Consider the following 13,394-nt stretch of genomic DNA (forward strand, 5'->3'; position numbering starts at 1 on the left):
TTCACTAGGTCTGTTTTTAGTATGGATGGTAGCCATGTCTTTCTTCCATGTGTGTTATCTGTTTTCCTTTTGATTAGCAATGTGGCTGGTGTTGTGGTGACCAGAGCCTTCTCTGTTTTTTTAGTGTGGTCTCCTTTTTGTTCTGTGGTTGTCATATCTCTGTCAGGGACTGAGTCTGTTTCCTTTTTGTTGGGAGTGAGGCTTCCAGACCTGGTTCTGAACTCTGGTGCATAATAGGTGGGGTTGGAGCACTTTAAGTACTTTTTCTTGACTCTGACCTTGTCCTAGCTTTAGTGACAGGAATGTCAGTCTGCTGCTCTGGTGTCCCCCAGGTTCTCTGCCCCCAATTCCACTGAATTCTGGGTCACACACTTGGTTGGTGATTCACTATCAGGTCAGTGACATCCCCAGCAGCAAACAATGCACCTGCACTTTCCCTGATACACAAACTATGCTCACTTGTCTTAGATGCCTACACCAGTAGGGCTTCCAGCACTCAGTGACTACATTCATGCTACCAGATCAGCACCATGCCAAGTCCCAAATGCTGCCCCTTCAATCACCCCACTTTGCAAATTCTGCTCACTCTTCCCAGACGCCCACAGGTCATGCAACTTGGTCAGAACTACTCTCAGTGCTGCATCCACTCAGGGTAGGTGGGCTCACAGAAAATGGCCACACCAGCACTCACCCTCACTCTGTGCCAGAACTCTAGTCCTTGCCCAATTGTCTTAGAGGTGTGGGTCCGCAAAGGCACCTGCATAGCAAAATGGCCCCCTTTGCTTGTTGTTGTAAACAAATTTCAGTCCTGCCTGTGAAGTTGTGGAGCCTCTAGATATGAATTTGTGTTTCAAATCCACCTCTGCCTGGGAGCTGAACACTAAGGAATATGGTGGTTGTGGTGGAGCCCTGCCTCTCTTCTCCTAAGAACACACCAGCAATGGTGCCACAGGCCTGTGTAGACAAAGGCTATGGCCCAGCCTCATTGTGCTCCTCCCTGCAATGCACACCAGCAGTATTGCTTTCTTTTTTTTAATTTTATGGGGAACTCAGGCTGTTCTGTTCTCTATACCCTCCCAGACATAGTTCATAGCATACTTCAGCCCCCTGAGATTGCCTCTGTGCAGTTGGCCCCAGTTCACCACTTGGCTCTGGCAGCCATTCCCATCCCACCCCCTGCTGGTTTGTGTCTAAGGCTGAGGTCACAGGGAAATTTAGTGCTCATTTTACTTATTGTTTTGTGGGCCAAGGGCTACTTTGCACAGATACAAGACTTGGAGTCCCCCCTTCCTCCCAGTTTAAGAGTGCGAATCTTCCTTTGTCACTCCCACACTGTGGGATTCATCCCACGCTATTTTCCTTTTACTTTTTTCCTACCAGATTTGTGGTGAATTCTGTCTTTTGAAGAAGGTGATGTTCTGTTAATGTTCAGTAGGTGTTCTGAGTGAATGGGTAGGTCCCGGGGTGTCTCTCGGTGTATTTGTGGGAAAGGGTGAGCTACTAATGTCTTTCTACTCCACCATCTTGGCTGCTCCTGACTCCTCTTTCTTAAATTTAATACTGAAATTACTAATAATTGGCCAGAATTCTCAATGTTTCCATGATATATTCAGACAGATATTGTATACCTGTCTGAAAATTAACATGGCATTTCTTATTTTTTAAAAAATTGACAGCACATTCTGCAGGGAAGAAGTAAATATAAGTGTAATCCTATGAATTTTCAATAAAAGGATGAACTGATGGAAAGTCTGGTAGCCATGTACAGTGAACATCAGTTATCTTTGTTCTACTTTCCTTGATAATGCCTTTTTCTGTGGTACTAATTTCTTCTCTTCCCTCTACTGATCAAAACTTCTCCACTTGAAGGCATATAGTGGTGAGTATAGCTGCCTTCCAAAACTTCTCCACTCTCCCCTGTGAACAAAACTTAAAACTAAAATGTCTTAGCCAGACATCCAAAGTCCAACATAGTTTTATCTTAATTCCACTCCCCCACAATTCATATAATTCTAGGAAATAAAGGTGAACATGTTAGTCTAATACTGGAAGACACTGAATTTATTTTGAATGTTTATTGATGGATGTCTAATATCAGTTTTAGATTTTTTTTCCTCTTGGTCTGAATCTAATTCCCCAAAAGTAAATATTTAAGTATTTTCTCTGCTGGGTTTAAGCCTTGCAAGTTATTTATTAATTATAGACTAGAATCATCCTTATATTATGAGATAATGAAATACAAAACACATTTCAAATTGCTTCTCCACTCACTCCCCTCTTTCTTTTAGAGAATAAAAGTTTACTGTTGAATTTTAATGCATAATTAAAATATATCTATATATATTTATTTATTGAAGTATAGTCAATTTACAATGTTATGTCAATATCTGGTGTACAACATAATGCTTCAGTCATACATTAACATACATATATTCTTTTTTATATTCTTTTTCACCATAAGTTACTACAAGATATTGAATATAGTTCTCTGTGCTATACAGTATGGAATTGTTGTTTATATTTTATATATATATTAGTATCTGCAAATCTCAAGCTCTCAATTTAGCCCTTCCCACTCTCTTCTCCCTCTGGAAACCATAAGTTTGTTTTCTATGTCTGTGAGTCTTTTTTGTTTTTTAGTAATTTCATCTATTTTTTAGATGCTACATATAAGTGATATCTTATGGCATTTTTCTTTCTCTTTCTGACATCACTTAAAATGATATTCCCCAGGTCCATTCATGTTGCTTTAAATGGCATCCTTTTATTATTTTTTTATGGATGTTCATTATTCCATTGTATAAATATACAACTTCTTTATCCAGTCATCTGTCCTCTTGTTAATCTTACTGGAGAAGCCAAATCTTACTGGAGAGACCAATGCTCACAGCCTAGGTCACAAGTGGAATAGTCAATATGTTTTGGCTTGCTTTGAACTGAAAATAGTTGTGTTAGAGGATTTCATTTCCTATGATGATGCCTTTTCCCACACAGTAATGTTCCCACTGTTTAGTCATACCTTTCCTGAATCTCCCTACATGGACAGAAATGTCAAGCTTCACCATAAGAGACACAAGCTCATAGACTTTATACTTCCAGAATGATTCAAGATTTGGATGTAAGACTCAGGTTAGAATCAGTGCATTAAGTTGTTCAACAAATAAACTACACAGACTTAGTGTATGCCAACCTCAGACACTGGCTGCAAGTGGAGTCAGGGTATTCACAAACCAGAAGGCATCACTGAGTTTGATGTCCAGAGCTTTTACTTGGGCTTTATAATTTATTAAATCATTGGACACATGATTAATCTCCATCTCCAGCACCATCTCCTCCCACCTTCCCAGAGTTCAGCATGGCCCTAATTTTCAACCCTCTAATTATGTGGCTGGTCTTTCTGGGATTAGCCCTCATGCTGAAGTTAACTTGGGGCCCACTACCATGAGTCACCTCATTAGCATAAGAGACACTCTTCTCACTCAAGAAATTCCAAGAGTTTTGAAGTTCTGTGTCTGGTACCAGAAATAAAGGACAGATATTTTATTTATTATACCACTGGTAATAACTAAAAATGTGGTATGCATGAGAACTACAAAGGAGATTGTTTAAAATTTTACCCTTTGTAGAGCTGAATTGAGGCTCAGAACTTCCCAACTTTCAGGAGCACATAAAGAATTCTACAATGCTGATGAGCATGTAAATTGCTACAATCACCTGAGAAGCAAATATCTGTCAGTGTCCACTTTAACCTGAACATACAGATAAACCTATTCCAGCAAATCTGCTTCTAGGTAAATACCTAATAAAAGTGACCACTGTCAGGAAAAACTGAAACATTTTGAAACACACACTCAACCACACAAAAGATTACTTGGTGTCTGTCTAGCTCACCCTTTGAATATTTCAAATTCAATGTTACTGAGCTATTTTCTAACTCTGTAGGTAGTAGGAAACATACAGTGATATAAATTATTATTTTTCTGTAGAAATGTTAATGTACTTAATCTTGTGGAATGCAATTGCTGGGTACCATTGCCTCAGTGTGCTGTGGTTTGTCTAGATTTCTTCTTTAAAGGAACCCTTCATCTCCTCTCTAATTCACCATTTCTAAGAGGGTCAACACTTAAATTGGTGTGAAATACGAGACATAAAATATGATAGCACATCTTAATTTGACCTTCAAGGACTTTTACATTCTGGCCTCAAGCATCATTTCCAAATTCACCTTTTTATTTCCCTTTCTCAACTCATATCCAAAGATTGTTACTGACACTTCAGCCATCTTGCATGATGTCTTCATCCATTACTCAATTCCTCTCCCAGCACGCATGCTCACACACACAAACACACACAAACAGGACCACTTCCAGCTGCCTTCCTTTCCTCTTTGAACTTTTTGAGCACTACTGTGAGCCATTCACTTAAAGTTCAATTATACATCATCTTACATATTTACTTTAGTGCAATCTCTCCTTTTGCTTGGCAAGTTCTGAAGGCTTATCCTTCCTGTTATTAACTGATTTGTTATCTGGTCCTGGGGTGAAGTCTTTTATGCATATGAGTTGAAAGAGAAGCAGTCAATGGAATGGTTGATGAAGAAGTATAAAAATTGCCATGTTGGAAAATCTAGGACAGCAAAAAGAAAAAACAAAAATAATTGGTCATGCAGAGAAACTGTGAAACCAATGATCTTTATGCTTTAAGTCCAGGATTACCTCCCTGCCTAGTTCATTGGAATTCAAACCTAGGAATTTGCCCATGTGGTCCCACACCAGCTCCACTTTCTGCTTCTGCTATTCATTCTTGTGGAATTTTCTTTATGACATCTGCCTTCAGCCAGTCTTTGTCTTCTGGTTTCTGCTCATGTCCCTTCATCCCAGTTCTTAGTGACTTGTCAGATGTCACTGAGATCACAGCCATGAAGTTCCTTATACCATGTCTGGTGCAGGGTAGGTGCTCAGTGAGGATTTTCCTTCTTAAAGTAGCTCAGATTTGTTATTATGCTTCCCGTGGAAGTGAGCAAAAGGCTTTTATTAAATTAGGAAATAAAAGCAACCTGTGTTGTTTCTTGGTCAAAGATGTCAGCCTGAGACAGAATTCTAAGTTGGATGCTTGGATAGTCAGTGGGAGCACCACAGGGCCCTCTCCCTCCTTGTCTCTCTAGATGGACTCACTTGCTCATTGTCCTTTAGGGGCTTAAGGAGCAAGTCTGAACTCACAGCTCCTTGTTCACATCAGAGGCTGCCATCCAACCACTGTTGCCCTGACTCCACCTTCTGCTCCAGCAGCACCAGCTCAACTCTAGAGTAGAAGCTGAGAGCAGTGTCTGTAGATCAGAGTCCAGACAGCTAGCTCTTCCTGCATAAACTGGGGTGCCCCGGCACTGAGCTGTGTTGAATGGCAGCAAGCATCCACTTTTTAGCAGGTAGGGCTTCCCTCTTACCCACTCTCTCACCCTTAGAGTCTCTTCCCCCTCTCCCCTTCCTCCCCTCCATCCTTCTCTAACACACCCTTGAATAGATGATGCTGGCTTGCAGCTGTTAATTAAGTTCTTCTTTATAAACCTAGTAGTTTATTTCAAAGTAAAAATTTTAGGTTTACTGGACAAAATCCCACTACAGTTGACACATACAGACACTAGACTACTGTAAATTTAAAAAAAGAAAAAATCAAGAAGGGCCAAGGTGGTGGAGTAGAACGAAACTCTTAGCTCACCTTCTCCCACAAATGCACCAAGACTGACATCCACTGACCCACCTATCCAATCAGAAAGTCTGCTGAACTTTGACAGAACCTTACTTTCATCAAAAGACAAAACACGCCATTAATCTGGCAGGAGAAAAGGAAAATAAAAGGAAGAAAAAGGGAAATAGTGCAGTCCAGTCCCATGGGGAGGGAGCAGCAAAGGTGGTATAGTGCTTATTTGCTGGGTCTCTCCCACTCCAATGAAGAGGTAAGCTGGATGGAGGGGGAACCTCTGAGGCTTGAAATTGTATAGAATAGCCCTTAACTGACAGAACAAAATTAAATGGGGCAAAAAGTATCCTCAGGATCCCCAGGCTTAGACACCAACCAGCAGGTGTGGGGTGAAACAGACTGCATGAACCTGATGGAGGACTCGGGCCAACTGTACAGAGGCAACCTCAGGAGATTTCAATGTGCTTTGTGCCATCGCTGGAAAGGTACACAGAGTAGAACAACATGAGTACCCTATAAAATATTTAAAAAAAGGCAAAGCAACACTGCTGGTGTGCCCTGGGCGGAGGGGTGTCATAGCTTTTGTCTTTGAATACTTGTGGCATCATATCTGGTGCCTTTTCTGCAGAAGACAATTGGGACTCAACCACACCCACCATATACTCTAATGTGCACCCAGGTGGAGGCAGGGTTGAAATCTCAATCCCTACCTAGGGGCTCTGAAACCTCATAGGTGGGACTCAGATTTGTTCACAGCCCCAGGCAAATAGGAAAGTTCTGCTGCAGTACCTCTGTGAACTCATGCTTCTAAGAAGAACAAGAAGAGTTCTGGCACAGAGCAGGGGTGATGACTGGTATGGCCATTTTATCCAAGTCCATCTAAAGAGCATGGAACTGAAGTGAAGTTGGGAAGGGCACTGAAAGGCAGAGAGACCCAACCACCTACCATGCACAAGTGCACCACCACAATACAGCATTTGGAGGAGACATGACCCATGGCACTAGGAGAAGCACAGATTGGGGGCACAACTGGAGGGCCTCTGGAACCAGTGAGTGGAGTTCATGCAGCAGGGTGAGAACAGGAGCAGCGACAACCACAAAATAAAAAGGAGATCTCATTTAATAGCCAGGGAAGACTCTTGCTACCAGATCACAGGCCAAATCCCCAACAAAAAGGATAACAGGCAAAAGACAGGAAGACATAGTAACCACCCATACTTCAGACAGAGCTATCAACAAAATTATTAAGAGCACATAGTGCCCAAAAGAACACGTTCACATTTTTTCACTTTTTTTCTTTTACTTTTTAAATTTTTACTTTTAAAAGATTTTTATGTTTCTGTTTAACCCCTATTAAAATTGGACTTTAAAATATTTAAAGTTGTCTTTAGTTTGTCTCAATTTCATTTTTATTTCTCTTTGCTTTATTCTTCTATTATCGATTAGACTATGTTCTCAAATTTTTTTCTTCTTTTAAGCTTTTTAAATTTCTTACAATTTGCTTTTAATGTCTTTGTTTTGTTCTCTTATTTATTATAATCAGCTTTCAGATATTATTTTCTAATTTTAAGACTTTTAAAATTGGTCTCAATTTTTATTTTTCTTTGACTTGTTCTTCTGTCATTGTTCATAATCTGTTTTCAAATCTTATTCGTTTCTTTTAATTTTTTTTAGCTTTATTTCTGCACCCGTTTTAGGTAAATAAGTAAAAAGAAAACCTTTAGAAACAGAAGAGATAACTGATGCTCCATAATCAATAATGCAGGAGAGGTATAAGTAAAATAAAGAAGTAGAGGAACAACTCCCATTTAAAAGAACAGGTAAAATCCCCTGAATGAATGATCAATGAATTAGACCTTGATAATCTATTAAATCATGTTTTCAAAAGAGGAGAGATAAAAGTACTAAAGACACAAAAAGAGATTGTATATGGAGGCACAGAATATGTCAAATAAGAAATTGAAACTTTATAAAAAGGAGTGAATTAAAACAGGAAAACAAATTTGCTGAGATAAGAGCTGAGTTAAAATTTGTAAAAAAAGTAGGCTACTTAATGCAGAAGAATTAATAAGTGGTTTAGAATACAGGACAACAGAAATCAACTAATCAGAACAGAATATAGGAAAACAAACAAAAACCAATGAAAGAACAAAATTCAATGAAAACAATTATCCTATGGGATAATATAAATCTTGCCAAATCCTACACATAGCAGGGGTCTCAGAAGGAGAAAAAAAGCAAAAGGGATTGAAAAGGTATTTGAAGAAATCATAATTAAGAACTTATGAAACATAAAGAAGCAATCAGATATACCAATACAGGAAGTACAAAGGGACCCAAACAAGAAGAAACCAAACAGACACACACTAAGCTATATTATAATCAGCATGGCCAGGGTTAAACATAAAGAAATGATTCTAAAGTCATAAGGAGAAAAACAGAGTTATTTACAAAGGAAAACTCATAAGGATTTCAGCTGATTTCTCTACACATATACTACAAGCCAGAAGGGAGTGTCAAGATATATTCAAAGTCCTGAATGAAAAACATACAAACAAAAAATATTCAGCCTAGGATAATTTATCAAGCAAGTCTATTCTTTAGAATAGAAGGAGAAATAAATATCTTCACAGACAAGCAAAAATAAAAGAATTTAGCAACACTAAATCTATACTAAAAGAAATATTCAACGGTATACTCTAAATTGAAAAGAAGTAGGTTGCTTTTGAAAGGAGAAAACCATAATTGGAAAGGTGATAACTACCATGAATTACAACAGAATAAACATGGAATTGTAAAAGAAGACATCTAAATCATTAAGAGTGGGAGAGGGGAGCAAGAAAATATAGTTTTCTTCATTCTTTAATTTGTTCATTCTCGGTAGGATGGGTTTGAGTTTATATTACTATATGTTTAAAACAAACAGATACAGTAATGGGTTAATATACGTACAAAATTGGGTAACCATAAGACAGAAACTTACAAGAGAGTCACAAAAACTAAAAATTAACGAAGATAATAGAAAGGAAATCTTAAAAATAAAACACGCACACACACACACACACACACACACCAGGAAAAAGAAAGGAACAAGGGAAAAAATGCCAAATCAACTGCAAAATTAAGTTCAAAATGGCAATAAACCAAAGTTGATCAAAAATTACTTTAAATTTCAATAGGTTAAATGCTCTAATGAAAAGACATAGAGTGACAGACTGGAAAATAAAACAAGAACCTACAATATGCCACATACAAGAGACCCACCTTTGGGAAAAGGACACAAATAGAGTGTGAATGAGCAAATTGAACAAGATATTACACACAAACAGAAATGAAAAGAAAGCAGGAGTAGCAATACTGATTTCACACAACATGAACTTTAAAACAAAGACCATAAAGAAAGATGAATGTTTTACGATTTAAGGAGCAATACAAGATGAAGATATTACATCCATTAACATAACTATACCCAATGTAGGAGCAACTAAATACATAAAGCAAATACTGACAGATATAAAAGGAGAAATTGCTAGGAATAAAATAATGGTAGGAAATTAAAACATCCCATTATCCTCACTGGAATATCTTCCAGATGCAAATTTAATAACGCAACAAATTAAATGATATAATATACAAATTAGACGTGGTTGATATTTTGGAACAATACATCCTAAAAAAAATACAATATAGAATCTTTATAAGTGCACATGGAACATTTTCTAGGATAGATCATGTACCTGGGCACAAAAAAAGACTCAAAAATTTTAAGATGATAGTAATTATTTTAAGCATTTTTTTCTGAACACAATGCATGAAACTAGAAATCAAATACAGAAAAACAAAGGAGACAAATGACAGCATGATAATTAAACAACATGATACTAAGAAACCAAAGGGTCAATGATAAAATCAAAGAAATTTAAAAATACTTTGAGACAAATGACAAAAATCACAACCACACAAATTCTATGGGATGCAGCAAAAGCATTCCTAAGAAGAAAGTTCATTGCAGTAAAAGTCTTCCTCAAAAAAGATGAACAATCTGAAATAAACAACTAACCAACTAAAAGAATTAGAAAAAGAAGAGCAAACAAAACCTAAAGTCAGCAGAAGGAAGAAAACAATAAATATCAGGGAGGAAATAAATAAAATAGAGATTTAAAAAACAATAGAAAAAGTCAATCAAACAAAGAGCTGGTTTTTTTGAAAGAGTAAATAAAATTGACAAACCTCAGGCCTAGCTCACAAAGAAGAGAAAAGACAGAGCACAATCAAAATAAGAAAGGAAAATGGAGAAATTACAACCAATACCACAGAAATTCAAAATATCATATGAGAATACTGTGAACAACTTTATGGAAAGTAAATGAATAACCTTGAAGAAACGGACAAGTTTCTGGAAACATACAGTCCACATGACTGAATCAAGAATAAACTGACCACTAGAACAAACCAATCACTAGAAATGAAATTGGATAAGCATAAAAAAAAAAAATCTCCCAACGAACAAATGTCCAGGACTGCATGGATTCATTGGGGAATTCTATCATACATACAAAGAAGAACTCATACTAGTATTTCTCAAAATCTTCCAGAAGATTGAAAAGGAGGGAGTACTCCCAAACTCATTCTATGAATTCACCATCACCCTGATACAAAACCAGACAAAGACACTACCAAAAAAGAAACTCACAGATCAATATCACTGAGGAAACATAGATACAAATATTCTCAACATAATATTAGCAAACAGAATCCAACAGCACATAGAAAAGATCATACAACATGATCAAGTCGGGTTCATCCCAGGAACACAAGGATGGTTCAACATATGCAAATCAATCAATGTAATACACCCCAACAACAAGAAAAAAGACAAAAACCACATGATCATCTTAATAGATGAAGAAAAAGCATTTGATAAGATTCACCACCCATTATGATAAAAATCCTCACCAAAGTAGGTATAGAGGGGACATATCTTAACGTAAGAAAAGCTGTTTATGACAAACCTACAGCCAGCATAGAACTCAATGGTGAAAAGCTGAAAACCTTCCCACTAAAATCTGGCAAAAGGCAGGGTTCTCCACTCTCACCATTTCTATTCAACATAATCTTGGAAGTCCTAGCCACTGCAATCAGGCAAGAAAAAGAAATAAAAGTGATCCAAATTGGAAAAGAAGCTAAAAAATCATCACTTTATGCAGAGGACATGATACTATATATAGAAAACCCTAAAAGGTCCATGCATAAACTACACGAACTAATGAAAGAATTTGGCAAGGTACAAGGATACAAGATCACAAGATTAGTGTACAAAACAATACAAGATTAATGTACAAAAATCAGTTGCATTTCTTTACACTAATTATGAATCAACAGGAAAAGGAAGTAAAGAAACAATCCCTTATAAAATTACACCTAAAGTAATAAAATATCTAGGAGTAAATCTAACCAAGGAAGTGGAAGACTTATACATGGAGAACTACAAGGAAATTAAGGGAGACTTTAAAAAATGGAAAGATATCCCATGCTCCTGGATTGGATGAATCAGTATTGTTAAAATGTCCACGTTTCCCAAGGCAATCTACAGATTTAATGCAATCTCTATCAAATTACTAAGGACATATTTCACAGAACTGGAACAAATCATTATAAAATTTATATGGAATCCCAAAAGACCCAGAATTGCCAAAACATAACTGAAGGAAAAGAATGAGGCTGGAGGAACAACCCTCCCAGACTTCAGGCCATACTACAGAGCTACATTAATCAAAACAGCATGGTATTGATACAAAAACAGACATATCAATGGAACAAAATAGCCCAGCAATGAACCCACAATCTTTTGGTCAATTAATCTTCAACAAAGGAGGCAAGAACATACAATGGAATAAAGACAGTCTCTTCAGCAAATGGTGTTGGGAAAACTGGACAGCAGGATGTAAATCAATGAAGTTAAAATACTCCCTCTCACCATACACAAAAATAAACTCAAAATGGATTAAAGACTTAAACACAATACGTCACAATAAAGCTCTTAGAAGAAAACATAAGCAGAACATTATCTCACATACATCTCAGCAATGTTCCGCAAGGCAGTCTACCAAAGAAATAGATATAAAAGTAGAAATAAACAAGTGGGACCTAATTAAACTTACAAGCTTTTGCACAGCAAGGGAAACCATGGGCAAAACAAAATGGCAACCTATAGATTAGGAGAAAATATGTGCAAAAGATGAAACTGACAATGCTTGTTCTCCAGAATATATAAACATCTCATACGACTTAATAAGAAAAAGACAAACAACCTTATCCAAAAATGGGCAAAACATCTAAACAAGCAATTCTCCCATGAAGACATACAAATAGCCAAAGGCACATGAGAAAATGCTCAATACCACTAATTATCAGAGAAATACAAATTAAAACTACAATGAGGTTTCACCTCACACCAGTCAGAATGACCATCATTCAAAAGTCTATAAATGACAAATGCTGGAAAGGGTGTTGTTCAAAAGGGACCCTCCTACACTGTTGGTGGGAATGTAGTTTGGTGTAGCCATTATGGAAAACAGTATGGAGATTCCTCAAAAGACCAAAAGTAGACTTACCATATGATACAGTGTTCCCACTCCTGGGCATATGTACAGAAGAATCCCTAATTCCGAAAGACACCTGCACCCTAATGTTCATAGCAGCACTATTTACAATAGCCAAGACACGGAAGCAACCTAAATGTTCATTGACAGATGACTGGATAAAGAAGTTATGGTATATTTATACAATGGAATACTACTTGGCCATGAAAATTGAGAACATATTGCCATTTGTAGCCACGTGGATGTCCCTGGAGAATGTCATTCTAAGAGAATTAAGCCAGAAAGAGAAAGAAATATACAACATATCACTTATATGTGGACTCTAAAAAATAAGACCAATGAACTTATATGTAAAACAGAAACAGACTCACAGACATATAATACAAACTTGTGGTTGCCAGGGGAGAGGGGATTTGGAAAGGATAAACTGGGAATTTGAGATTTGCAGATACTGAGTGACATATATAAAATAGATAAATAAGTTTTACTGTATAGCACAGGGAATTATATTCAATATCTTGTGGTAGTCAATTTTTTAAAAAGAATATGAAAATTAATAAATGTATATTTATGTATCACTGAAGATTTGTGCTGTGCACCAGAAATTGAAGCATTGTAAACTAACTATAACTAAATTTTAAAAAGTAAAAAAAAAAGTTGTCATTAAGCTAGCAAAAATGCTCAGAGAGCACATACAGATGAGCCCACTGCCACTGTCAAAATGAAATCACAGTGGGTTAGGAGGAAACTTCCACTGATTTCGAGAAAAACAGGCAATGAGCCCAAACCAAACAATATCTTCCACTCCGTTTTTCCCTTTGGGCTTCATTCTCATGGAAATCTGACATGGAAGGGAAGGGTTAGGGACTTCAGGCTAGCTGATGCTCACTCCATGTTCTCTGATCAGCCATCTTAGCTGCCACAGGGGAGCGAGTCTCTCACTCCAAGTGGAAGAACACAACACCAAGGCAGTGGGGGACCTCAAATACATCCACAGCACAAAGAAACAGTTTCTCAAAACATTTTGAGATATATGTCTACCAATCAGCATCATCAAAATATTCACTTGTATGTACTGTTTATGAAGACATCACT

General features: G+C 37.2%; 1 protein-coding gene across 15 annotated transcripts in view; it reads right to left on the reverse strand.

Moving 5' to 3' along the window:
* Window positions 1-2,329: 2,329 nt before the first annotated feature.
* The window catches only part of LOC141574800 (uncharacterized), a 72,098-nt gene continuing 61,033 nt past the window's right edge, over window positions 2,330-13,394 (reverse strand). For all 15 annotated transcript variants that reach the window (XR_012501963.1, XR_012501959.1, XR_012501957.1 and 12 more), the window contains one exon: window positions 2,330-4,626. The gene's annotated coding sequence lies outside the window, so the exon portion shown is untranslated. The remainder of the gene's footprint in view (window positions 4,627-13,394) is intronic.

The sequence above is a fragment of the Camelus bactrianus genome, chromosome 23, assembly GCF_048773025.1.
Source record: "Camelus bactrianus isolate YW-2024 breed Bactrian camel chromosome 23, ASM4877302v1, whole genome shotgun sequence".
Lineage (NCBI taxonomy): Eukaryota > Metazoa > Chordata > Mammalia > Artiodactyla > Camelidae > Camelus > Camelus bactrianus.